We start from the raw sequence: 27,317 nt of genomic DNA, 5'->3' as shown, positions 1-27,317 counted from the left end.
AAGCAACTTAAGAAACCTGGGATTAAAGATTTATAAAATTGATCCATTTAAAAAAGCAAGTATCGGGGCTGGCGTTCGGTCTCTGTGCATTTCTTGACAAGCCACTTTGTTGAATCCTAAAGATATTACGCTCATAAGTATTACACGTTTGTGACCGATTTTAAATACTGTTAACCTCTTGCATGCTCTCTCACGCTCCGGTCCGCTCCTATCCTGAAAGTCTTGGGGTGATTCATGAAGCGGGGCTGAGAAAAAAGAGGGGTCCCAAAACGTGTTTTCCCCATGCAATTTTACGTGGGTACCGTTCATTACGGCTTTACACCAAATTTGGCAAAGTTGTAGTCCTTGGTTCAGACTCGTGCCTTTTGCTTATATGGTGTAAATTTGTTCAGTAGTTCCTGAGAAAATTACAATTGAAAGTAAATATATATCTATGGCCTCGGTGGATGCGCGGATTATAAGCGCACCGCCCCGATCACGCGCAGAATGCTGATTGGCTGTCAAGTGGTTGTCGTCAGCATACGAAACCAGGAAGTGTTGGCAGCCGTTTTGTGCCTCGGTAGAAGCGAGGATCTAGAAATTAGTGGAACAAGTGTTTAAAATGTATAAAGGGGGCAGGTAAGAAAATATTTTTACCCTCTAGACCTGCTCAGGGGTTCCCACAAGGACCCATAGGGCCCCAAGATTGTTTTTTTTGTTTGTTTTTTTAAACTGAGAAATGTGCGCTGGGTGCATGGATCCTCCGTAAAAAAAATAAAAACGAAGCGCGGGCTGCTGTGCTTGTTAAAAAATTAGCTACCTGGGAAGGACCAATCCTGTGGTCTAAAATATTGCATTTGAAGCGGGGCAGAGAAAACAGGGGGGTCCCAAAACGTGTTTTGCCTATTCAATTTTCCATAGGAACCATTTATTGCGGCTGCAGCCCGAACGGTTGAACAGAATTATACCAAATTTGGCAAAGAGGTAGTCCTCGGTTCAGACTTGTGCCTTTTGCTTAAATGGTGTAAATACGTTCAGTAGTTTCTGAGAAAATTACAAGTAAAAGTACATATATATCTATGGCCTCGGTGCATGCGCGTATCTTGCGTACACACATAGCACACCGCCCCGATCACGTGCTGAATGCTAATTGGCTGTCAAGTGATTGTCAGCATTCAAAACCAGGAAATGTTGGCAACCATTTTGTGCCTCGGTAGAAGCGAGGGTCTAGAAAGGAGTGGAACAAGTGTTCAAAATGTATAAAGGGGGCAGGTAAGAAATATGTTGACCCTGTAGACCAGCTCAGGGGGTCCCACAGGGATCCCTAGGGCTCCCCCCAATTTTATTTTTGTTTATTGAAAAAACAGAGAAATGTGCGTTGGGTGCATGGATCCGCCGTAATAAAAATAGAAATCAAGCGTGGGCTCCTGTGCTTGTTTAAAAATTAGCTACCTGGGAGGGCCAAATCCCGGGGTCTAAAATATTTCATTTGATGGGGGTCCAGAGGGGCCCTGTAGCCCGGGGACTGCCATTCCTCGGCGGCTCCTGCTGTGTCACAGGGAGTCTACCCGCCGGGACACTGCTGTTTGCTATGGCAGGGCGGGAGTCGAGGTTCTCGCTGTGTTATAGCAAACTTAAGGGCATAGTAACAAGTGCCATTTCGCCGCAATTTTTAAAAAAAAGCAAAAAATGCAGTGAAAATTATATCGCCCTGTTTACTAAGTGACGCTAAGATGCATTAATGCATGCTAGAAGTCGGGTTGCTAAGGGGTCGCCTCGTATCGCCAATGAGATGCAATGTAGGTGTTCTCAGTGGGAAGGTAGGTGTTTCTATGAGAATATAAAAAGGAAGAGGGAGGTATGACAACAGCGTTGTATTTACAAGACAGCCCTGGATTTGAGGACCGATAGCAAAACTCTCGCTAATTGCGGATTATGTCGGATCCTAACATTTGTTCTGAAGTAGACTTAAACATGTTTAATATGCGAGGTGGATTGATATGTTAAGTGCACAGTCTTATATTAACAAGGTTTTCACTTGCGAACATGAATATTCGCTGTATTTCTCGCGATATTGGGGGCATATTTACAAGGACAGCATTAAACTTTTTGTCGTTTTAGCGTTAGGATTGTGTCGTTAAATTTGTTGTGGTTTCCTGGAAGCGTAAGTGGAGTGATCTGGACTGACGTATGCCAGTGCTGCGCGAGGCTGTGAACCATGATTCCGGAGCTATGGGAGTGGTTCCGTCGTGAGCTATATGAGAAATCAACTGATTCGGGTGTCCGTGTTGTAGTGCTGACGTCACCCGGGTCTTAAACACAAATGTGTCATTATAACTGTAAAGTACTACAGCATGGCCAACATGGAAGGTACGGGGTATCACTGACCCTATATTCATCCATAGTTGCACACATAAAAGATGGTGGACATGACGTATTTCTGTGAATATGAATGTTTGTTGTACATTCAGTGGAGTGTTGTAGCTGTAGTAATACAGGGCTATGAAAGCTGTAGGATGCAGATTTTGGCACATGAAGGGCAGCTAATATATATACGTATGTGGTCATTCAGGTACACTGTTGAACTTGTTGCTGGAAATCAGTGTTCAAGCCTCTGAGTCGCGTCCACATCCTGTTATTGAAGAGAAATGATGTAATTTTCGCCAGCCTGAAAATGTACTGTTAATATGGTGCTCATGTAAATTGCTGATATAGTTTTACGTCGACTTTGCGCTATATAAATATGCACCCACTCACTTTTTTCTCTGCAAACACTATTTTCTATTCAAATCTTTTTTAAAGTGTTGCCCCAAATTCTTATTAATATAAAAGGGTATGATTTACTTTCAGATAAAGTAGAATAGAAGTGCTACTACAAACTCTCCCTCACTACTTCATCTTTCTTTTTTTGTTTTTTGTACATTTCTTTTCAATTACTCTTTATGAAAACATTGTGACTGTTAAAAAGGATTATTTTATTATTTGTTAATTGACATTAATATTTTTTTCCATGTTTTCTGCTTGCAACGATAAACCTCCAGTTCTTCATGAGTGAAAATAGTACTACACAATATACATACTGATAAACCATTTTCACTCTAGAAGAAAAAGAGAATTACTTGATCATTTTTATTTTGATTTGTACATATTTCAAACCTTCTTTTTTCTGCATCTTTGTAGTATTTTCAATTCGAGACGATAATACATGAACTGTTCTTACGTTATTTCGTTTCTAAAGTACAATTATACTTTTACACACTACATTTAGAAATCATAATAATATACTTGCATTAGAAAAATATTTAAAGCATAAACTTTTACTATAAATGTACCTCTCTTTAAAATTATTTCCTCTTTCCGTCAACATACATCCAACTCCTCTGAAGGGAGCATAATGTTTTATATATTACAATATATACATTAACTTTATGTTCCCACTGATGAAATGGACGATAAACTGAAGATGAATCCGACGATCGCAAACTTTATCTTGCTCGTAGTTTGGTCACCCGTAATTAAATCAAAGAAACAAAAGTAATCATCCTACGGGTGTGGTTTATATACGTTTTATTATGAAGTAACTATGGAACCAATTTAGTACTTCTCCCATTTTTTTGTCACGTTTTTCAGTTGACACGTGCTCACATTTCCACAGTTTAACTTGCGCATGTGTTTTTGTAAAAGTCAAACTTGTTAAACAGTTTTAGTTTTGTTTTATATCCTCATACGTATTTGCTCTTTCTTTTTCATTTCATTCTTTTTCTCTTTTATTATACGAGTATTAAAATAAATATCTTTGCATTTATTTTTTTAAACAAGTATACAGTTCCTGTCCACAATTTTAATACACTTCCCCATCCAAAACCCCTATTATCCTTATTGTTTTAAAAAGGTGCTATTATTTTTTAAAACTTTTTTTTATTTGAGTTTTAAAAATAATACATTATTGTTGATGTGCGAGTTCCTTCCCTTATACACAGTTGATTGCCACATCTCTGAACATCTGGAGGTAACTGGTGGGCTAGTTGACCCCAGGGACCCACAGGATTGAGGAGGAATTAATTCTCTAACTTAGAACGCGCCACAAGGCGTGTTTGCAGACCTATCACCGCAGGCCACGTCCCCTTCTTTCACCACTGTACCCCGTTGCGGGTTTTAAGTTGAGGAAATAATTATCTTTCAATACTGAGGGTCCCTGAGGGCCAAATAGCACAACCAGTGTCTTCAGTATGCGCCGGGGAGCTGCGTTGCAGATGGGTGTTCAGAGGCCACGCCCTTTTTTACACCTCTCTGCAACACAGCTCTGTGGTGCTTACTGGAGGTACCTAGTGGGCTACTTTGACCCTAGGGACCCTCTAAAATCAGCTGAACTACAAATTCCGATTTACTCACCTGTTATCAGGAGATACCTCAGTGCTGCATCTTTGAGCCCAGTACTGATCTTGAAAAGTAATTCTAACCGTACTTACCAGTAACTTGAATTTCCTTCCAACATTGACTGGTTTTACTTGGAAATTCTTCTAAGTGTGGAGTTTTCGAACTTTAAAATATTCACCTAAAATTATTCTAACAACGAAATCCGATTTACTCACCTGTTATCAGGAGAGAACCCAGTGCTGCATCTTTTAGCCCAGCACTGACCCTGGAAAGTAATTCTAAGCGTGCTTACCAGTAAATTGTATTTCTTTCCATAGGAATCCATTGTCTGGTTTTCACAAAAAAAGTTTCACAAACTCAAAGTATTCCTTAGAAATCGCCTGTATAACTTAAATGCATTCTTTAACTGTTTACAGGAGATGCACCAGTGCTAGATCCAGGATCCACCACTGAGTAAGAAAAAGTAACAATAACACTACTTACTTGCTAAGTGAATTTCCTTCCATAGGATAACATTGGTGATTATATGTGAAAAAGTTTCTAAGTGTCAACTTTTAAAATACAATAATATTCCTTAAAAATCACTACTGTAACCAAAACGATTTTACTCAAGTGTTTACAGAAGATGTCCCAGGACTGAATATAGGATCCAGTCCTGTGGTTACAAAAGTAATCCATAAAGTAAATAATTGCATTTAGCTAGAAATTCACATTGAGCTCAATGTTGCATTGTGTTTGAAATTGTGTTTTCGATTGCAACAACTGTAACTACTGTACTTCAAAGTCTATTGCCTATTTGCAAAGTATTTAAACTAAAGTAATTCGTTCTGAGAAAGTATATTTTGTAATGTAATGTATAATGTAATTATAATGTAATTTAAAAAATAAAATATCTAAAAATAAATAGTTTAAAAAAGTGTAGTAAATCAGTATAAAAAATAAATATAACAATTAATACATTTACAAATTGTCATTTACAAAACCTTTGAAATTCACTGAAACAAAACATATGTTTCAGACATGTTATAGTTAGGAATTAGCATTTAAAGAAACCTTAGAAATTCAGTAAAAACCATAGGTTTTAGTGGTCTTATAGTTAGCTGGACATTTCACTCGTACAAAACCATTGAAATTCTTTTGTTATAGTTAGTTCTGCTAACTATAACTTGTGCGCCCACAATCCACTGCTGATGATGTCACATATTATATCATTCATGACATGGTCAGTGACATCACTGATGACATCACTGATGACATCACTATGACGTCACTGATGACATCATCCATGTGACAATTAGATACACCTCATCATACACTAGTACAACCTTTCATCACTCACTGTAAAATAAAGAGTACCATATTTGAATCCATTGACACAGCAATACAAGTATCTAAAAACCCACTCAGTGATTCCTACATCTGCACACACATCTAATCAGTTCTGTATAGATTTACTCATACATGCTAACAAAGATCAATAGAACACTATCGAATATAATTATACACCTATATCAACAGAACACACCAGCACACATCCTATTCATTTATGCAGTCATCCTACTCTCTTTTGCAAACAATGTATCATATTTACATTTACTCAGCTACACACTTATACAAATAGCACTTTATTCATATAGATAGTAACTCATACTTAGTGTTTTATGAAATCACTATTACAAGTATAGTTTTCTATACAGTCACTCATGCAATCAATGAGTCTTATGTATACTTATTTATATACAACAATCACATACACTGCCTTTTATTTTTCTAGTTTGTTGGACATGTACCATTGAGAGATATATTTGCTCATCAACACACCCATAAAGATATTCACTCGCCCAAACAACTATTTCCACATGTAGTCTTAACCTCATATACCCACTGAATCAACTATTCACACATCTTTGGGCAGTCACACACACCCCACCGAACCACACACACATTCACTCTCCTATACAAATACTCAGTTAACTAATCAATAACTAATATAGACTTTCACATAGCTAGTAACCAACTGGTGCAGCAGTTTAACCAACAACTGACAAAGTTATACAGATATTCACACAGTTTAGTCACTATCCAATATATTTAGTGAGACACTATAAATTAGGCAAGTAAACAGTCAATCACACTGCTACTAAATCCTCTATCCAAATATTTATATTTATATATCCACTCATTCTTCAATGCAGATTGCTATATATACCAGATATATTTAAATAACAAACCAAACCACTTTCACTGGATGATGTCATCAGTGATGTCATTTGAGATGTCATCAGTGATGTCATCAGTGATGTCACTGACCATGTCATGAATGATGTAATATGTGACATCATCAGCAGTGAATTGCGGGCGCGCGAGTTATAGTTAGCAGAACTAACTATAACGAAGGAATTTCAATGGTTTTGTACGAGTGAAATGTCCAGCTAACTATAACACCCCTAAAACCTATGTTTTTTTCAATGAATATATGTATACATACATACAGATAGCAAGCCAGATCTCTCCAGCAAGAATGCGCTCTTTAAGCAGGCTTCAAGTTGCTAAATTATATATGTACATATTGACACACACATATATATATATATATATATATGTGTGTGTCAATATGTACATATATAATTTAGCAATATATATATATATATATATATATATATATATATATATATATATATATATCATACTGGTGGTCGCCAGGACATAGTTATAGTTAGGACCATGTTTCCATAGGAAACATGTTTTTTACTTTCCTTTCTCTTTGGCGCCTGCTTGACGAATCTTCGTGAAATTTTCCAAAGTGTGCGAGGATTCTTGTTGTGTATGTAAAGTTTTGGGTTGATCCGTTAAGCGTGGGCCGAGAAAAAGAGGTGTTAAAAAAAGTGCTTTTTCCCATGTGAATTACCATATGACATTTGAACACGTCTACAGCATGAACCGCTTGATGGAATTGCTCAAAATTTTGCAGAAAGGTCGATTTGGTTCTCAGACTGACCATTGTTTTGTTTGGTGTAAATCCGTTCAGCAGTTGTTGAGAAATTTAAGAGAATCAAGCTAATGATATCATTGGCCGCAGATATTTTGCGATTAATCGTGAATACCTTCACCAACAGGAATGCTGTGATTGGCTGGTGCAGCCTGTAGAGAAAGTTGCCGCTGCCATTCTATGGATAGGGGAATGGTCCCTGGGGCTAAACATTGGGGGCAACTCTGATGTTAGGGGTCAGGGTGGAGGTACTCACCCCATGTTTGACAAATGGGGTGTTAATGACAAGGTATGCGTCGAAAATAGTTTTTTTTAACCACATGCAATATTCGCGTATACACCTCGACCATCAGCGTGGCCCCAGTGTAACATTGTCACGATTTCACAACATTGTCACGAATATTGCCAAAAATTGGAAAAAAAATATATTTGGAAAGAAAATTAACAATATTTTGAGCCTCTGTGTTGATTGCATGATCAATGGACACGTTGGCAAATGCGGAAACTGCAAAATCGGTGGGGTATACCTCCAATACTTTGTTTGAATAAAAAAAAAGGCGCTGACTTATTTTTTCTTTCAAGTGTTTGCATTGCTACCCTGTTGCATTTCAACAGAGTCACCTCTGTATCTTTAAGCACGGCAGCTAAAACACCTCAGGGTAGCATGGCAAGCACTTTAAAAAAACCTGCATTCGAAATTTTCCAGAAGCGTTGACATGTTTTATTCAATCAAAGTATTGGATATATATATATGTATGTATATATATATATATATATATATATATATATATATATATATATATATATATATATATGTATATATGTATATGTATGTGTATATATATCCATGAACATAGTCCCAACGGTTCTTCTGTAAAAATTTGAGTCATAGAATGGCACACCTAGTAGTGTTACAATGTTTATCACGACGCATGCGTACAAGAGCACTTCCTATTTACACAAGTACCTCGACATTGAAAATCGACTAGCAATTGCATGTATCGACATCGGCCATGTTGGAACGTGCAAATTAATGCCTATTATGCATTGCTATCTACTGCATAATCTCTCTTTCTTTGTAACTGAGGTAGTTGCCGGCTTGTGCCCCAGTGGGCCCAACTACTGGTTATCACATAATATCGATAAGCTAACAAGTCACATTTATAACAATAGATTCAAATGCTAGATGAATACATTTTATTTATTTATTTATTTATTTTTAAGGTTTTATATAGTACGGACAAGACCCTTGCAGATATCAGAGCGCTTTACAGGGCAGATGTAAGAAACAAATACCAAACATTGAGAAAAAAATATATAAGTGATACCTATACATAGTGATCGATAATACAGCTTGCAAATAAAATATACTGAGATGGGAGTAGATCAGGTCAATTTGGCCATGAGAATCGATTTCTCTTCTCTTTTGAAGGAAGCAGTGGAAGGGTTCAGTCTTATTTCTGGGGGCAAAGCTTTCCAGATTCTAGGAGCTATTCCTGAGAAGGTCCGGTTGTAAGTTTTCTTCTTGGCAAATCGTTGGGGTTTCAGAAGAAGATTCCTGGAGCTCCTGGATGATCTATTGCCACAAGAAAGTACCAGTTTCTGGGCTAGATAACTCGGCGTATTGTGATGTATGTCCTTGCGCGTCATGCAAGCGATTTTCAGATGAATTCTAGCCTCGAAAGGTAGCCAGTTGAGGGCTCTAAGGTCTGGTGAGATGTGACAGTTTCTTTTGGAGCCTGTGATGAGTCTAGTAGCAGTGTTGATTGAGGCTCTAAGAGGAGCCGTTGTGGGTCTGGGCAGGCCGCAAAGGGCGACACTCCTGCATTGCAATCCTGGGATTACTAGAGGTTGCATTGCCTGTTTGAAGTCATTACCAGGCAGGAAAGGTTTCAGTTTTATCAATGTGTTCATCTGGAAATGTGCTCCTTTGGTAGAAGCACTGATATGCTTCTGCATGTTTAGATTTCTGTCCAGAGTCACTCCAAGCGATTTCGCTGAGTCAATAAAGAGAGGTTAAAGGCACATACATGAAAAATTCATTATGCTATACATGAATGCCGGCTAAGCACAGCCATTTAGCTCGAGTAGCTCAAATGTTAATACATTATCCAAAAAATAGGAAAAAAGAACAAAAGAATTTCACTGAAATCTTGCCCCATTGGGCACAGATAAATCCAACGGAAAAAATACAACTTCAAAAATTCTGCAAAGAGAAAAGATATCTTGGCTCTTCTGCATTTCCCATGGTACTCCATCAGAGCAGCTTACAGTGTTAAGTTGTGCCTGTAATTAAATATGGAAAACACAATACACAATAAATATAGATAACAAATATGCAAACCAAAGCGCTCTTGGCGTGCATCATTAAAATACTGATTTTTTTTTTTGATAATCCATTTTATTGGCTTTTTTAAAACAACAAGGAAAGTTCATTGGCAACAGCTCAGCAATTAATAGGTGCAGTTGGAGAAAGGCAGCAGCATACACCAAAAGATAACAAGTAGTCCAGTCCGACAGCACATATACTCAGATTGAGCCAAATACAAAGCAAATATCAGTGTTCACGGTGGCAGCAAATTAAACCATTTCTCCCAGATTTTGGAGAATTGTTCTGGTGAGCCTCGGGATTCGCAAAGGGCCTCCTCCTGGGCCCTGCACCAGTCCACCCCCCTCCTCCATCCCTTCACCGTCGGAGCTGTGTCTTGGAGCCAGTTACGTGCAATGTCCCACTTAGCCACAGCCACCGCAGTCCCCAGCAGGCGTTTGTCCGATCTAATAGCCATCTAGGCCATCAAATATACCCAGGAGCAGCCGAAGCTGGTCATGAGGGACCTCCCAACCCAAGGCTTGTGTTAACTCCCTTTCCGCTCCCCTCCAGAACCTCTCCAGTCCCGGGCATGCCCACACCATGTGAAAGAAATCGGCCGGGGAGCGGCCACATCTAGGGCAATCCGGGGAGGCTCTCAAGTGGGTTTGGAAAAGCCTCTCGGGGGTGAGATAGGAAGTGTGCAGGTAATATATCTGTACCAGCCGCAACTTGGAGGACGTCGTCAAGGTACGTGGGGCCATCAAGGCATCTCTCCAGTCTGCCTCCTCCAGGGGTCCTACCCACCCCTCCCATCGGGCCCGCAAGTGATTAAGGGACGCGGGGCTGTTATTGATTAGGGTGCAGTAGATTCGGGACACTCCCCCTCCCCAGGTCTCCCATCATCACCTCGGCCTCTAATGGGCTGATTTCTGGGAGGGTAGGTGGTGCGGGGAGGTGTGCCTGGAGGGCTTGACGCAGTTGGAGGTAGCGGAAGTGTTGGGTGTGGGGGAGGGCGTGATGCTGTTGTAGGTCAGCAAAGGCTCGAACGTGGTCTCCCACCCACACGTCCCCCGAGCACCGATATCCCAATGAGATCCCAACGCCGGAACCCGTCCAGGGATGATACCTCATGGAGCCAGTTCCCATGCCAGAGTGGCGTCTGGGGGGTAAGCGTGTGGTCCCATCCCGTGTGACGTAGGGAAGTACGCCAGGCCAACAAGACTGCTCTGGTGATGGGGGCCAGGTTTTGCAGAATCGGGCAGCCGTAGAGGAGGGCCTGGCTCTGAGGGAAGTCAGTCTCTGCAAATTCCACCCGATATGCCGGGTCGGACCAGTCGCCCGCATACCAGTCGTGAATAACTATGAGCTTGGTGGCGAGATAATATAGGTAGAGATGAGTCACCCCGAGGCCTCAGTCGTAGGGTGGGATGCAACTGTGTGCAAGGGAAATCCGCGGTCGCCCGCTGCCCCAAAGGAACCTGAACAGGGATCCATCCAGCTCCCGAAACCAGGCTCAGGGGAGTGGAATGGAGGTGTTCTGTAAGATATAGAGGAAACGGGGAAGAATCATCATTTTAAACAGTGCGCTCCGCCCGAGGGGATTAAGGGGAAGGGAGTGCCATTTCTTCAAGTCCAATCTCATTCGGGCCACCGGGGTGCGATGTTCAGTGCCCATTCCAACTCCGGCAGGAGAGTCACCCATATCCCCAGATATGTGACCGAATTGTGACGAAGAGGGATAGACGACTGCCAGTCGAAACATTCCTGGGAGGGGTGCAACGGAACTAGGGTGGACTTGGCCGCGTTAAGCCGAAGGCCGGAGACACGCTCAAAGTCCCGGAGGAGATGCAGACATCTGGGACCCAAGCTCACCGGATCTGCCAAGTACAGGAGCACATTGTTGCGTAGAGGGCGATCTTATCTATAAGACTCTCATTCCAGGCCCAGCCCTAGATAAGGCAATCTTGCCGGATGAGCGTCGCCAGGGGCTCCATCGCTAGCACGAATAGGAGTGGAGATAGGGGACACCCCCGGCGCTTCCCTCTACGAATCGGGAATGCTTGCGAAAGCGATCCGTTGACCAGTACTCGGGCCCTGGGATTCGCATAGAGAACCCCAATATAGCTTCAGAACCGCGAGCCGAAACCCATTTCTCGCAGCACGTCCTGCAGGCACTCTCAGACCACCGTATCAAAAGCTTTCTCGAAGTCGAGAAAGAGAAGGGCTAGATAGACGGGATCGATGGGCCCAGGCCAGATGAAGACGGCGGATGCAGTGACGGGTTCCTCTGGCCGGCATGAAGCCACATTGGTCCGGGAGGACCAGGTCTTGTAGGAAGGGCTTAAGTCTCTGGGCCAGTATTGTGGCGAATAAAATACTGAATTTAACTGCTGAGTGTAAAACTGTGCACTCTCAGGCGGATGCCGGTAGTGGAAAAACTGCAATATAAAAACGTTAAACTTCTTTGTATTCCCAAAAGAATTACCGCACTCACGGGGGCGTTTGTGAGCTTCTTTATTTTCTGCTTCTGAACAAACGTGTTTCGGCATCAATATATATATATATATATATATATTTTCCAGGTCCCTTCCATAGAAACAGACCAGAGCACAACTGTGGGTAAGTAGAGATCTGTTTATCCGTTTTATTTCAACAGCATGACACGTTTTGGCATGAAGTGCCTTTTTCAAATGCAGTGACAAAAGGAAGTTTTCACATGCGAATCTTTGAAGGGTTCTTGTCCCAATTCCATTGGATGATAGAATGTAGCCAGCTAAAAAAGACTACCACACTTGGCAATCTAGTGAAGTTTTTAACCTTTCTTTTCCACCGCTGTACACTACCTCTGTTATTGCGGCAACATTGTCACAACTTTAAAATCAAACAGTCTCTGTATACCCTACATCCAGACGCATATTTCCCTCCAATGACATGTACCTGATAGCACTCGTTAAATGAATCTGAGCGTTATTCATGAAGTCATGATCTGACATGTGTCAGCAGATACAACATTCCTACTTGGCTGGCGGCGGTTCGGCAGCTTTCGAGAACTAGAAAAAACAATCATCCCAGGTGCCACTAATGCTACCGAACTTACTTGAGGACGGGTGCTCCAGCGTGTTAGCAGCCACACGCATATATATCCAAACCCAGGTCCCTTCTGTAGGAACAGACTGGAGCAAAACTGCGGTTAAGTAGAGATCCTTTTATTTCAACAGCATGACCTGTTTCGGCATGAAGTGCCTTTTTCAAATGCAGTGACAAAAGGAAGTTCCCACATGCGAAACTTTAAAGGGTTCTTGTCCCAATTCCATTGGATGATACAATGTGCCAGCGAAAAAAGACTACCACACTCAGCAATCTAGTGATGTTTTTAATCTTGCTTTTATACCGCTGTACTCTACTTCTGTTATTGCGGTAACATTGTCACAACGTTAAAAATCAAACCGTCTTTGTAAATCCTACATCTTGCCACATATTGCCCTCCAATGACAGTGCTTGTTACATAAATCTGTTAAATATATATAATCAGTGACAAAAACAAAGGTGAACATATTTTCAGGTAACTTTTCAGTCGACTAACTTATTCAGCTAAGTTTTAGGATGGCAATTTTTTGTGAAAATCCATGTATGGAAAAAAATTAAGGGGGCAGTGAATTTTTTTTATCCTTACCCTGTTTAGTTCCCATAGGAAGTTGAAGCAAAAGATTGTTTAAATATTCACGTTTAAAAAACGGTGCAATGTGGGATTAAAAGGCTTATTACTGTGCTATCTCTTGTAAATTGAAAAGCCATTTGTTAATTTGTTTATAATACATGAGATTCTACAATCCCTGTATAAATCCATCTCTAATTTCTTTATGGTCGGCGACTAGTGACGTACTCCGACGCCAATTCTACGGCAGGACCGGAGGCTTCGGATTATGCCATACTTTCTTCACTTTATTCTTCACAGCAGCAAGAAAAAACATATAAAACTACTTTTCCCTTGAACATTTGGGAAACAGGAAATCAAAACATAAGTCCTTTGTCAGTCTCTGTAGCCCTTATGGCTCCCATCATGCTCCTCTGCTGCCTCCTCTTCCTCTTTCTTCGCTGCTCAGCAGCAAGTTAAGTGCTTTTTTTTTCTCTCTCTCCTGGGTTTGGGGGCTGTTTAGGAGTGTTTCTTGCCTTTCCTGGCTAGCGCTAGCGTTTTGTACCCTTACAGAGTCCCCTACAATCGTGGGACGCTTCACGCGATCCTTACGCGATTCTGAGCCCAGTGACAGGTGCGGTGCGGTTGGCTCACCGCTAGGGGGCGCAGGTTCAGCCCTGTGGTTAGAGCGAGGGAAAGTTGCGTTTATTAGCGTTTTCACTCGATTTTCCCACAGGAGGTTACCGGTTTTGCCCCTACCACCCGGATTGACACCCCTGGGGGGTCGCAACCGTCTTTTGTGCTTCTGATTGACGCCCTGTGTGGGTTGTATTGTGGAAAGTGAACACGTTGCGGGGTCGTAATTTAGGCACCGATCCCGAATGGCCTTGGTCCGGGTGGTACCCTATATATTGGAAAGGGTGTTTGGTGTCCCCTGGGGTTAGCCCCCCTTTGAATTGGTGCCCCGTTGGGGCCCCCATATCTTTCTGGGTCCCCCCCCAGTTTAAAGTTGGTGCCGGTGACCGCCCTATTCTAATTCAACGCCTGTTTCTGTGGGTTCCTGCAGAGCCTAATTTAACTCGATATGCAGGGGGACCAAGGCGGATGCCCTGAGGAGGACCCTCTGAACTATGGCCCTTGGGATGATGATTTTTATCAGGCCGTTGATGATAGTATCTACAGGGCGGTTGACCAAGCGATAGTTCCCCTAGAGCAGCGAATCACTGCTTGCATGGATGAGGCTTATGCAAAGCTTGCAGCCCTGATTCCCGCGCCGACCCCGGTCACGTCACCGGCCCCGAGTTCGTCCCCCCCTCCCCACCACCTAAGAAACAGTGCACTGAGGGGGTAGATCCTGACGCCTTTGCAAAGGTTAAGCGTGCCTTTTCGGAGCTTTCAGCTCCCTCACTTGCTTCTGGACCCCCGGCTGAACTCCCCCCTCCTTCTCCGACGATGTCCCCGGACCCTCAGGAGGATGGAGATTCGCCTGACACGGACGAGGAGGCTTGTTCCTCTAGGTCATGGCTTCTGTCACAGGCGACTACCTCTTCTGCCCCTTCCGACATGTTAGACCTGGATGGTATTGTCCATCCCCGCTCTTCGGAGTGGATTCCCGGGGAGAAGGTGGCTCTTTATGTGGCTAACCATTTGCGTAAGCCGGTGGATAAGGATGCCCGCAGTCGCCTTAGAGCGGAGTGTCCCCGCCCCACCTTAGAGGGTAAGGTGGCGTTAACTCCGGATATCGACCCTAAGATGGCTACATTTTTGGCCAAGTTTGTTAAGGACCCTCGTAAGGGTATAGACAGGTCATGGCGATCTTGCCAAGACAAGTTGTTAGACGCAATTGGTCCCATGACTAAGGTCCTTGACATGGCTGAGGAGGCCAAGGTGTCTGGAGACCTCATATCCCCAGAGGTCCTATCCAATTGGGCTCAATGGGCCATAGTTTTCCTGGGGAATTCAAACTGCGCGCTCTCTACCGAGAGACGAAGGTCGCTCTTGATTGAAATAGACCCCAAGCTGGGCGACCTCGCTTCGTCTGAAGCTGGCGCGGTGGCGCAGGGCGGGCTCTTCGGAGACCCATTCATCAAGGAGCCGGGAACATTTGTGGCCACTTTTACCTCCTTGGATAGGGCTCAGTCGAATATAAAAAAGGTCTTTGCCACTCGGGTTTTTGACCGGGCCGGACGTGGCAGGGGCCGCTCGTTTGGCCGTGGAAACCGCTCCGATCGGGGGCAAGGCTCCGGACGCGGTCAAGTTCAATCCAACGACCGCTTCAACAACTTCTATCCCACGAGGGGCCAACGATTCCGCGGCCGAGGAGGCCAGAGAGGCCAGCAACAAAATGTTGGAAGAGGTGAGTGTGCTGCCCTCGGCGAGTGTGTGGGTAGGGGGGCGCTTGGCGCAATTCTTCCCAGCCTGGGTTTCCCTAACAAGCGACGCTTGGGTGCTGCAGACGGTCCAGGGCTTTCAGATGGAGTTTCTTGGTCGTCCTCATCAGCTACAGCGTCTGTGCCCCATTACTTTCTCGCAGCGCGATGCAGACTTGGTGAGCGCAGAGGTTTCCGCCCTCCTCCACAAAGGGGCGATCTGCTGCGCGCAAGAGCATCCAGGGGGATTTATCAGCAATCTCTTTTTGGTCGACCAGGTCGACGGTGGCCGTCGTCCGGTCATCAACCTGAAGGACTTCAACGAATGGTTGGTGTACCGCCATTTCAAAATGGAGGGGATTCACCTCTTGTGGGATGTTTTACGACCTGCCGACTGGATGGTCAGACTCGACTTAAAAGACGCCTATTTGGCGGTCCCGATCTTCCCTGCCCACCGCCGTTTCCTACAGTTCAGGTGGGAGGGTCAGGTCTACGAGTTCACCACGCTTCCTTTCGAGCTCTCCTCGGCGCTGTGGTGCTCCACAAAGGTGTTGCGTCCGGCAATAGAGACCTTGAGAGCTCGGGGTGTCAGAATGATTGTGTACCTGGCGACATGTTGTACATGGATCAATGCCCACGACGGCTGGCTTCCCAGCTGCAGATGGCAGTCAACCTGCTGCAGAGTCTGGGTTTCGTGATCAACGAGAAGAAGTCTCTCTGGTTCCCGTCCAGTGTGCCATGTTTTTGGGGTTCAACATAGACTCGGTGTCTTCCACATTGAGCCTTCCTGCCAGGAAAATGTTGAAGATCAGACACGAGCTGAGACACTCTCTGGCGAGGCCGCTCATATCTCTGCGTCACTTGGCGCGCCTTGTGGGGCTCCTATCATCCTCTATCCAGGCCATTTTTCCGGGCCCCCTCCATAATCGGGCGATGCAACGTCTGAAGACGTATCACCTTCGGAGAGGCCTGACGTACTCTCAGCTCATTCCCCTTTCGGAGGAAGTGAGAGATGAAATGCAGTGGTGGCTGTCGCACATGGAGGCCTGGAACGGCCGTGCAATTTTTGGGTCAGCCCCGGACATAGTCATAGAGTCCGACGCCAGTCGATTGGGCTGGGGGGCCAGGTGCGGAGATTTTTCCACAGGTGGCGCCTGGTCAGCCCAAGAGCAATCTTTGCATATCAAATGTTTAGAGTTGCTCGCGGGATCCTTTGCAGTCCAGTGTTGGACGAAAGACAGAGTGAAGTCATGTGTCCTGTTGCATATGGACAACGTGTCTGCGGTTCGCTATATCAATCATCTGGGTGGGACCAGATCCAAGATGCTGGCGGACCTTGCATGGGACTTCTGGCACTTCTGCCTGGATCATCAGGTGTCGGTCACGGCGGAATACTTGCCGGGCCGGCAGAACGAGGTAGCGGATTGGCACTCCCGGCACCTGTTGGATGCCAGCGTCTGGAAGTTGGATCCCCGGGTCTTTGCTCGGTTAGCAGACAGGTGGGGCCCCTTCACGGTGGACCTGTTTGCGTCACGCCTAGACCACCAGCTTCCGAGGTACTTCAGTTGGCGCCCGGACCCGCGGGCAGAAGCAACGGATGCGTTTCCTCAGGATTGGTCAGACGAGAAGGGTTATGCGTTCCCTCCGTTTTCAATGATAACTGAGTGTCGGCGCTGTTGCGTCGTCAGTTGGCGGAGGTAGTGTTGATAACGCCTTGGTGGAGGTCGCAAGTTTGGTTTCCGGTTCTACTGGAACTTTCCTGGGATTTTCCAATCCTTCTCCCACTCTCTCCTCACATTCTGCTCAGTCCGGAAGGGAATCCCCACCGGTTGGTTCAGGAGGGGTCGTTGAGGCTGATGGCTTGGAGGATCTCCGGCGTCGCTGGACGCTACCTGGCCTTTCGGGAAAGGCAGCGGTCTTGCTCTCCAAGGCTTGGGCAGATAGCACAACCAAGCGATACCGATCAGCATGGCATAGTTGGCGTCGCTGGTGTATGCGACGGAGTCTCATCCTATGGGGGCAGATGTAGTACAAGTCCTTAACTTCCTTGCTGATTTAGCGGAAGACGGTTTGGCCTATCGTTCCATCAATACTTTCCGTTCCGCGATTTCGGCTGGCCATGATTTGGTGCAAGGTTCCCCGATTGGGGAGCACCCTTTGGTGTGCAGATTGTTGCGAGGGATCCGTCTCTCGCTGCCACCGGAGCCGCGTTACTCCGTCCTGTGGGACGTGAACAGGGTTCTAAATTTGTTTCTGTCATGGCAACCGAATAGGTTCCTCTCCCGTAAAGAGCTTACGGCTAAGCTGGCGATGCTGTTGTGCCTGGTGTCCTGCAGGCGAGTCTCGGATCTTCGGGCTCTGGACATTACGGCTAGAGTTTTTTCACCGGATGGGGTGTCCTTTACAGTAACAAGACGAACCAAGACCCTTACAAGGGTTATTTCATATCCATTTTCCAGACTCCCCTAAACTGTGTGTAGTGCAGTGCCTCCGTGCATATGAGGAAATGACTGATGATACTCGCCCACCGGGTGAACGACAACTTCATTGCCATACGTAAACCGTATAAGGCTGTTTCTTCCCCTACGATTGCCCGATGGGTGCTTTGGGTGATGCAGGAGGCAGGGATTGATACCAAACAATTCAGGGCTCATTCAGCGCGAGGTGCTATGGCCTCGAAAGCATTTGCCCTTGGGGCCCGGCTGGAAGATTTGATGAGAGCGGCCGATTGGTCCTCAGATTCGACTTTCAAGAGGTTCTATTTCAAGCCAGTGTTGGAAGTAGCTCGGCTGGTTGTCGGCAAGCTTTGAACTGGCGTAATACGAAGCCTCCGGTCCTGCCATAGAATGAGAATTTGCCTAGCCTTAGTGCTGGTAAGTTCCAATTCTATTAAGGACTCGGAGGCGAGGATTATCCCTCCCAATGACTTCAAAGAAGTGGACCCTCCCCGTATGTAATGTAAGTAAATCATTCATGGGAATTTTCTGCTGTAACGTTAAGACTGCTGTACTGTGCGCTGTATTTTACCTGACTTCTTCTGGTGAGATGTTCGGAATCTGATGATGTGATTTTTTCAGGGAATGATGGTTCCAAACAGGACGCGTGAGAATGCCGGAACATGGGCTTCGCGCAAAGAAAGAGGAAGAGGAGGCAGCAGAGGAGCATGATGGGAGCCATAAGGGCTACAGAGACTGACAAAGGACTTATGTTTTGATTTCCTGTTTCCCAAATGTTCATGGGAAAAGTAGTTTTATATGTTTTTTCTTGCTGCTGTGAATAATAAAGTGAAGAAAGTATGGCATAATCCTCGCCTCCGAGTCCTTAATAGAATTGGAACTTACCAGCACTAAGGCTAGGCAAATTCTCATTATTGAGAAAAGACGTCAGAACTCAACTGTAATAAGTTATTGCAGTTCAGATGTCACTATGCCTGCTGCCAGTCAGCAGCCGAGGATAAAGGCAGGTCAGGTCACGGAGCAGCTGTTGCTTTGTCTTTCCCCTGCTCTATTTATCTAGCTTTCAGTGACTAGCAGAAAGAACATGATTATTTTTTGCATTGCTCAGATAATTATAGAAAAGTTAGGCTTTCTGTTTGTTTCTACACATTCTGAGTTACTGCAGCTTTCACTTTTTTTCTATTATTTTAAAAACTGATCTGTATTGAACGGTTTCTTATATCTTTTTTGAACAAATATCTAAGAGGTTTTTGATGTGCCTAATTTTGCACTAGAGGATCATTTTTTTAAATTCATGTTTGCAAACATGCTCTCTCTTTCTGAAAGAGCGGCACACCAAGAATTTAAGTGGTTTGTGGAAAAGCTGATAGTGTGGCCATGTATTATATTGGATAGAGTCACCTGCCATACATGACAAGGATGTTGCAAATCACCTAGGCGTTCCATAACCTTTTAAAGTTACTCTGCCTCCGGCCTTGTTCCTCTATATGGTTTTGAAACTCCTCTGTGACTTGCAATAGCATTATAATGCACTGCAGGGGATATTTTGTCCCTTATATAGCTTTGGCACCATTTACTGAATATGTCAGCAATTTGGCAGGCACTTAATATATTCTGATAACTATTGATATTTTCAAATGTGTGCATATCATATGGTAAAGAGGAGGGGGCATTTGCTGAAACGTTTGGCTCTGTTTGATGAATCTGCTCTAAATTTGGTAGAGGCTATGAAGAATTTCTTTCCTATTTGTATGTCAAATTTTGTGCCAATCCATAAAGATGTGGAATTGTTAAATGGGGTTGTTAGACCCGGGATCCCTGGTTGGCTGAGGTAGGTACCTTAGGCCAAATAGAGACCCGCGGTTCCACGTCAGGGAAAGGAAGGTTACCTTCTAAGATAACCCCCCTCACCACCTCGGTAGCTTGGCATGAGCAGCCAGGCTTATCTTCAAGGTAAATGTGTAAAGTATTTGCAACCACGCTCACAGCAACCCAATCATTACACCACAAATGGACTCCACACGAGTTTTATAAAAACAAGTATAAATGTTATATAAAAAAAATAAACGATAAGACCACACAATATAAATCCAACATATGAATATGTGTACGATCTCTCCTGACCGGTTGTTAGGCCAACCAGCCCTTGTAAGTTCTGGCAGTATTAATGAGCACTTCTAAACATTCTCCTGTAATCCTAATATCATGTTATACAGTTCGTAATACTAGAATCAGGCACTTTTGCAATGTAAAAATAATGTAAGGCGTAACGCAGCAATCAGACACTCAGCAATGTAAAAAGAGTGCAATGGGTAACACAACAATCAGGCACTTTGCAAGGTAAAAATAACGCAACACGTAATACAACCACCAAGTACGTCATAAATAAGGCAATGCGTAATACAATAATCGGGTAATTCGTTATGCTGAAATAAGGCAATGCGTAATACGCTAATCAGGTAGTTCGTTATGCAGAAACATTGCAAGGTGTCATACGACAATCTGGTTGTTAGTTATGCAGAAATGATGCAATTTGTAATACGACAGTCAGGTACTCCGTTATGCAGAAATGGAATAATGCGTAATACACTCAGGCACCAGTCACTGTGCCTTAGGCGGTCTCTCCGCCACTCCTTCTGACTTGCAGTCAGCCTCTCAACAGTTACCCCCAACACCGGTACGGTGTAATCAAAAAGTGTCTCCCTCCGAGCCCATACCCCGCCCCAGGAGTCAATACGCGTTACCTGGGGGGGGCAAACTCACTCTCCTCTCCTAGTCCAGCGGCTGGGCCTCCAATGCAATCCTGGTGAATTGGTAACTAAGCTCGGGCTGGTGGCTCAGTTCCTGGGGCTGCCGGTCCGGGCCATTACGAATACGAAGATCTCAGGCTGCCACAGGGCACACACACAGCGTTGCTGAGACTTCCTTGAGCTTTGGGTGCACGATCACCAGGCACTCCACACGAAGGTCTCAGGCTGCACGAACATCACGCGCACAGCGTCGCTGAAACTCACTTAAACTCCGGGTGCACATTAACAAGGCAAATCCTCACGAAGGTCTCACGGTGCACAAAGCACACGCACACAGCGTCGACGAGACTCACTTGGATTCTGGTGCACATGATAACAAGGCAAATCCTTACAAAGGTCTCGCAGTTTACAAAGCACATGCACACAGCGTCAATGAGACTCACTTGGATTCTGGTGCACACAATAACAAGGCAAATCCTCACAAAGGTCTCACAGTGCATAAAGCACAAGCACACAGCGTCGATGAAACTCACTTGGATTTCAGTGCACACAATAACTGGACAATCCTCACAAAGACGTTCAGGCTGCAAAAAGGAAAATGCACACCGCGTCGTTCATCCAGGCTTGGACTCCAGGTGCCCCCGATCACTGGACACACCTTACAAAGGTCACAGGCTGCAACAAGCATGCACGCACAGCGCCGCTGAGACTCTCCTGGAAACATTTGTATTCCTGTGTTTCCGCAACAGGGAGCCAGCTCTCCTCAGGCCCTTGGGGATAAGTTACTTCAGGACACAGCACAGCACAGTCCTTTCAAGCACGGGGACACAGCACACAGTAAAGTACCTTTAGCCTTTCTTGGTTAAAACGTCAAACTACAGGCCAGCCCCAGAACACACAGCAAGGGTCAGTCCTTTCCTTAAGTGTATTCAGTTGTTTCTTCCTTGGCAAAAGTTCCTCTTGACCACAAATTAGCTCTAGTCTTGTTCAATCTTGATCAAGCCATTCTCCAATGTTCAGGGGCTTCAGCTCTCATAGTTATACCCCTCAATGGGTTTGATGTCTTTGAGTTTCAAGGGGCACTGACCCCTGTTCAAACCAGTTCTGGGTGCCTGCCTGTCAGTGACACCGACTTTCCTTGATTATTAGGGGGTCTGGATTCTCAATCACTCTGCAGGAGATGGGACAATTGTTTTATAGCAGCAACCCATGGCTCTTCCCCCCTAAGGGGCTACTCTTCCCCCTACACTCCAGATGCAGGTCAGCCTGTTGCTGTCTCACCTCCTCCACTGGGTCAAGACATTCCCCAGATCCTATTGCTTTCAAATCTAGACAGTCAATCCACAACCAGGCAGAGACACACAGAAATGTTAAAGCACAAAAACCCAGCCACTTCTAAAACAGTGGCTTATAAACACAAAATGCAAAAACCACCTTCATAGAAAGATGTGATATTACATTGTGAGTTCAGGCATACTAAACTTCACCTTTCCATCTTAAGCCTTTGGGAAGATAAGCTGGAAAACATATTACACAGCCTTCCCTTTCTATCCTAGCGGCAAGATGGCCTTTCAACAGTGAAAAACGAAATGAAGATTATTTCACGGTCAGGACATGGTACACACCTGAGTACATGTCCTACCTTTCACATGCACTGCACCCTGCCCAGGGGGTACCATGAACCTACAATAGGGGTGTCTGATGTGCATAGAAAGGGAAGGGTAAGGTCTGGCAAGTGGGTGCACTTGCCAGAACAACATGGCAGATTAACAAACTGCGCGCAGGCCCTGCAATGGCAGGCCTATGTTCCCTTTTTAAGGCTGCTTGTGTGGGTGGCACAATTGGTGCTGCAGGCCCACTAGTAGCATTTGCATTACCAGCCCTGGCACACAGAGTGCACTTTACTAGAAGGGCAAACATACCAATCATGGACAACCATAATACTTTATACAGGGAGCACTTGCACTTTGACACTGTTTAGCTGTGGCAAAGTGGCCAAAGCATCTAAGTTGGCAACACCATGTCAGAATAAAGGTATAGGGGGAAAGCGAAACGATTAGGGACTTTAGTCAAAAAGGGCCAAGTCCTTCAGGGGTTCAATCACATTTTCATCTGCTTATAACTTTGCCAGTGTTTAAATCATTTGTCTCAGTTGCTGCAAGTCAGTAGCTTGTGATAACCAGTGCAGGTTTATTAGGTTTTGGGGAAATCCAGTAAAGTGGGAGTCCAGAATAATTTTGATTTGCTGATAACTTTGGTTCTGTTTGATGGATCTGCACAATATTTGGTAGGGACTTCACATGTTTTACTTTCTGTTGCTGATTTAAGTTTGTGCAGACCTACTGGCGGTGGGGGAGGGGCCCAAATTGGAACAACAAAAGGATGGGTGAGGGTGGGGTGCAAAAAAAGTGTTCATTTGCAAATAACATTGGCATTCTGTGATGAACCTGCATAATATTTGGTTGAAGCTTGAAAGATTTGTTTTTTGATTGTCAAGATTTTTGTGTGGATTGGGCAAAAAGGGGGAAAATGCAATCTTCAGTTGCTTATAAGTTTAGGTCTGTTTGATGAATGTTAATGAGTTGTAGCAATGAGTTACCAAGTTACACCCAGTGCATGTATTTCAGGGTGTCGGGCGATCCTAGGCACAATCTGCTGACTCTGCACAAAATTGGGCAGGTACTTAGCAAGTTTAGCCTACTCTTGATTTTCTCAGTTTCGTGTAGGCCCATCAGGCAGGGGTGCAGAGGTGGTGGAGATTTTTTAAGGTGGGTGATGGAGGTGTTGATCTGCTAATAGGAGGAGAAGTGTGGCTCACCAATTAGAGCGGCAGACCCTGAGGCAGAGGTCTGGCCCGGGACCAGGGTTCAATTCCCGACGCGGCAGGGTCTTGGGCTCAATGTCCACGGACTCGATAATTCTCGCCTAGGTGCCTACTCTAATCATGGGTCCAACTCTGCAACTCTGGGCAATAGCTTGCTTAATCTCCACAACTGCCCCGAAAGTGCTAGGATGCCTGGCCTCACCTTGGAGGTGCCCAGTAAGGGGGCATCTCACAGGGAAAGCCAGGAAGGGTTCCACAGCGGTATACAGCGCCAAGATACCTTTCAGGTGATAGCCCGCTTTACAAGTATACACACATTTACATTTACAATAGATTGGCAGTGTTTGATGAACCCATTCATTCGTTTGCAGATGTTTAGTGGGTTGAGCGTACTGTTGTTTACTCCAATATTGAGCAGATCTGTTGGGGTGCGGGACGGTCAGAGATAAATAGGAGGGCAATTACGGTTTCATTAATTAAGCATTTGCAAGCCCTGGCAGGCCTGGCAACCAACCCTCGCTGCACACAGCCAAAGGGGATTTGGCACAGGGGCTTGTCGAAAGGCTGTCAACAGTGCAGAGTTGGTACATGGCAGGCTGTGGGCATTAGGGTTTGGGTTAGTTGGGTACAAGGGCTGATTCTGCAACCAATTCCCGCAGTGCCTAATCAAAAGTTGTGCGCAGTGTGGGATGGGCGTTCCATGTGGCTTGAGAACCGGTCCTGGTCACAGTCCCCGCTATACAGAGCTGGAGGTCATGTGCAGCCGGGCTTGAAAATTAAGTAGATCATAAAACACAATTAAATTCACTGAAAAAGGACAGTTAAAGTGAGTTATGTACTGACATTTGTCAGTCCTGGTTAGCAACGCACAAAACCCGCTCCATTACTTGCGCTACCCACCATGCTCAAAACACACATTTCACAAAGGAACAAACAGAAGAGCCATCAAAAGAACAACATGGTGGATGCTGGGAGTTATAGTGAGTGTTGCTAACCATAACTTGTGAAGTGCAGTGATTTCACAAGTTTGACAGAACCATAGCTCACTTTTTAACTGTGCTTTTGTTCAGTGATATCACAACCATAGGATGACCAAAGTAAGTAGGTCTATTGTGTACTCCTAGAATAAGTGATTAGCAGCCACCAGGGGTGGGTTCTCTGTTATTATGTAATATACTTAAAAAGCGTTTATATGGCATTTGGAATTGGTGTTTCTGCGACAGAACAAGTAGGTTTAAGTAATATAGTAGGATTTACTGAATATTGGGGGTGAGGAGTGTTCAGAGCGTGATTGAGAGAGGCAACAGTTATCTCCTGAGGACCTTTTCAGACCCAAACAAGGAAGATGTTCAAAACCTTATGCCTTTTACCATGAAATTCTGCCAGGGAGAGGATGTAGGTCTCACCTATGCAAGATATATTGGCTCAATGATTTTTTAGCCATATTGTACAGCATCGCTGCTTTCTATACATCATAGCCGAAAGTAAAAAAAAATAAAATAATCAAAATAAATGCTGGCTGTGTCAAAGAGCTTTTTTTCTTTACTTTCAGCCATGTTGCAACATGTCTAAGAAATATTGGCTAAGACAATAGATCTCGTGTAGGCTAGACCTGTTGACTTTGCCAATGCTTGTCTAGTTTGGTAACAACTTTAGCGCCATTTGACCCCTACTTGCAAAACGTTCCAAAAAAAGATTCTCTGATTTCACCTACCTTCCTTCAAACAGACCATTCCGACCTAATCTCAGCCTGGGTAAATGAAGCCGCCACTAGTACAAAATGGCCGACTGTGATGGAACTCTTCCTATGAGCTCCTGAGTTAAGGGATCGCCATCAGCTTATATCCCTGCATAATTCAGAATATTGAACCATCCCAACATTGGAATCGACATGAGTATGACTTTCTGCTCCTTACCTTAGATCAGGATATCCCGGATCCTCAGTGAGAAAGATTCGAACCGTCGCCTCTCTCCTGCCTCTGACCCTCGCTGGAAATCGACTCGGCGGATTCCCAGGGCAGCACCTTCTTCCTTTGGGACTCAGGACACGTTCCCTGCAGGGTCGAAACCCAGGGAGCTCCTGGTCGCTCCGAAGTCCCTAGCACTCCTAGGCGTTTCCCGCGCCTGGTTCACTTTGCCAGCTGACCTGGGGTTATGCACAGCTGCCGAACGATACCTCGACCGCGGACCACAGACCGGGATCCTATTGTGCAGGCGCTACCTCAAATGTGGCCTCTCGCTGTGGCTGGCTGTTACAGCGACCCGGCCTCCGGCCTCCAATACCTGATGGCCTTTATGAACGTCTGACTGTCCTTGTATCATCGGGTCGTGAGTTGAGGTAAAAACTGAATAAGTCACCGACGCCCGTCGACCATCGTGAAGCTGCAGTTGGCTCCGGTCTGAAACCGTTCGATGCCCCGAGGGCTACCCAGATTGGGACTCCCAGAACTGGACGGGCTTTGCTGCTTCGTATCTAACAGCGGGCTGCAGCTGGCTGATACCTGCAAGGACCCCTCATCTCGGACTGTTGCTTGACCTGACTCTGGTCCCTCTTGCCTGACGCTGTGAGCTCCTGTCTGATGGGGTTCATGGCGGTGTGACAACATTTAAAAAAAAAAAAAAAAGGCTCACCTCGACCCAAATAGGTGTTAATCTTTACTGATGCCCTGCTGCATGACTTTTGATGACCTGCTGTCTCGATTCTCTCGACTTGCAAGAAATAATATTGGCTGATATAGATCGCACAGTTGTGTTTCATACATCTGCGCGAAACTTTGCACACCTCGTGCCAGATATAGGCACAATCCATAGCGTGACCTGGGAGAGTACCTTTAATAAGGCCCCTTGGTCATCTTTCCTGCTGGTCATCCTTCTCTTAAACACTTACATTCTCATTGCCTGAACCTATTCTTTAATCAAACGCAAAAGCGCAAATGGAGACAACATTACTAACCTAACTTAAGTTGTCGACATACTTTACTGACAGTCACCCTCCAACGGCAACCGACCCTGAAGCAGCCATCTTGCTAAGGCCCCCTATTACATTGCCTAACCACGTACTCTATGCTCCTGCGTACAACTACTTCACTGCCATAACCTCGTATTCCAAAATCCCCACGTCACAATCGTGCCTACACATTGCAGCATGGATGCCAGACTGGAAAAGTCTTGCTCAAACAGCTTCACAATTAACTACCCTAACAACCTCTCCAAAAATGCAACCACAACTTTGAAACACAGGTTCCTCAAGGCCAACCCTGAAACTCTCATCTCTGACCCTTACCTCAGCCCAAATAAAGGCACTACTACGAACGACCTGATCTTCTACACTAAAAGAAGAGCTCAGTGGAGAACTACATTCCACTCCCTACTCAGAATCACTTCGAATAAAAGATTTCCGCACGGTTTGCGACTTTTGGTCACAATGTCTCCCACTTTCAGAGCAAATGCCACTATATCCATCTACAACAATGGAACTATCCTTATTCAGGCCTCCGGTCGTTGTCTGGACATTTTTGATGATAAGTTTGCACTCTTTAAACGATCTTTGATTCCTAGCGTCCCCACTACTCAATCCTGTTACGAACCTTCACCAACTCAGGAGGTCCATGAGCCTTCTTAACTGAAC

General features: G+C 44.9%; 1 protein-coding gene across 1 annotated transcript in view; it reads left to right on the top strand.

The window, feature by feature from the left end:
- FGFR1OP2 (FGFR1 oncogene partner 2) overlaps positions 1–27,317 on the top strand; it is a 218,762-nt gene that overhangs the window by 153,480 nt on the left and 37,965 nt on the right. The gene's annotated exons all lie outside the window — the stretch shown is intronic.

Source organism: Lissotriton vulgaris, chromosome 1_1 (genome assembly GCF_964263255.1).
Source record: "Lissotriton vulgaris chromosome 1_1, aLisVul1.2, whole genome shotgun sequence".
NCBI lineage: Eukaryota > Metazoa > Chordata > Amphibia > Caudata > Salamandridae > Lissotriton > Lissotriton vulgaris.
The sequence above is the reverse complement of the archived record's forward strand: the minus strand, read 5'-3'. Positions and strand labels throughout refer to the sequence as shown.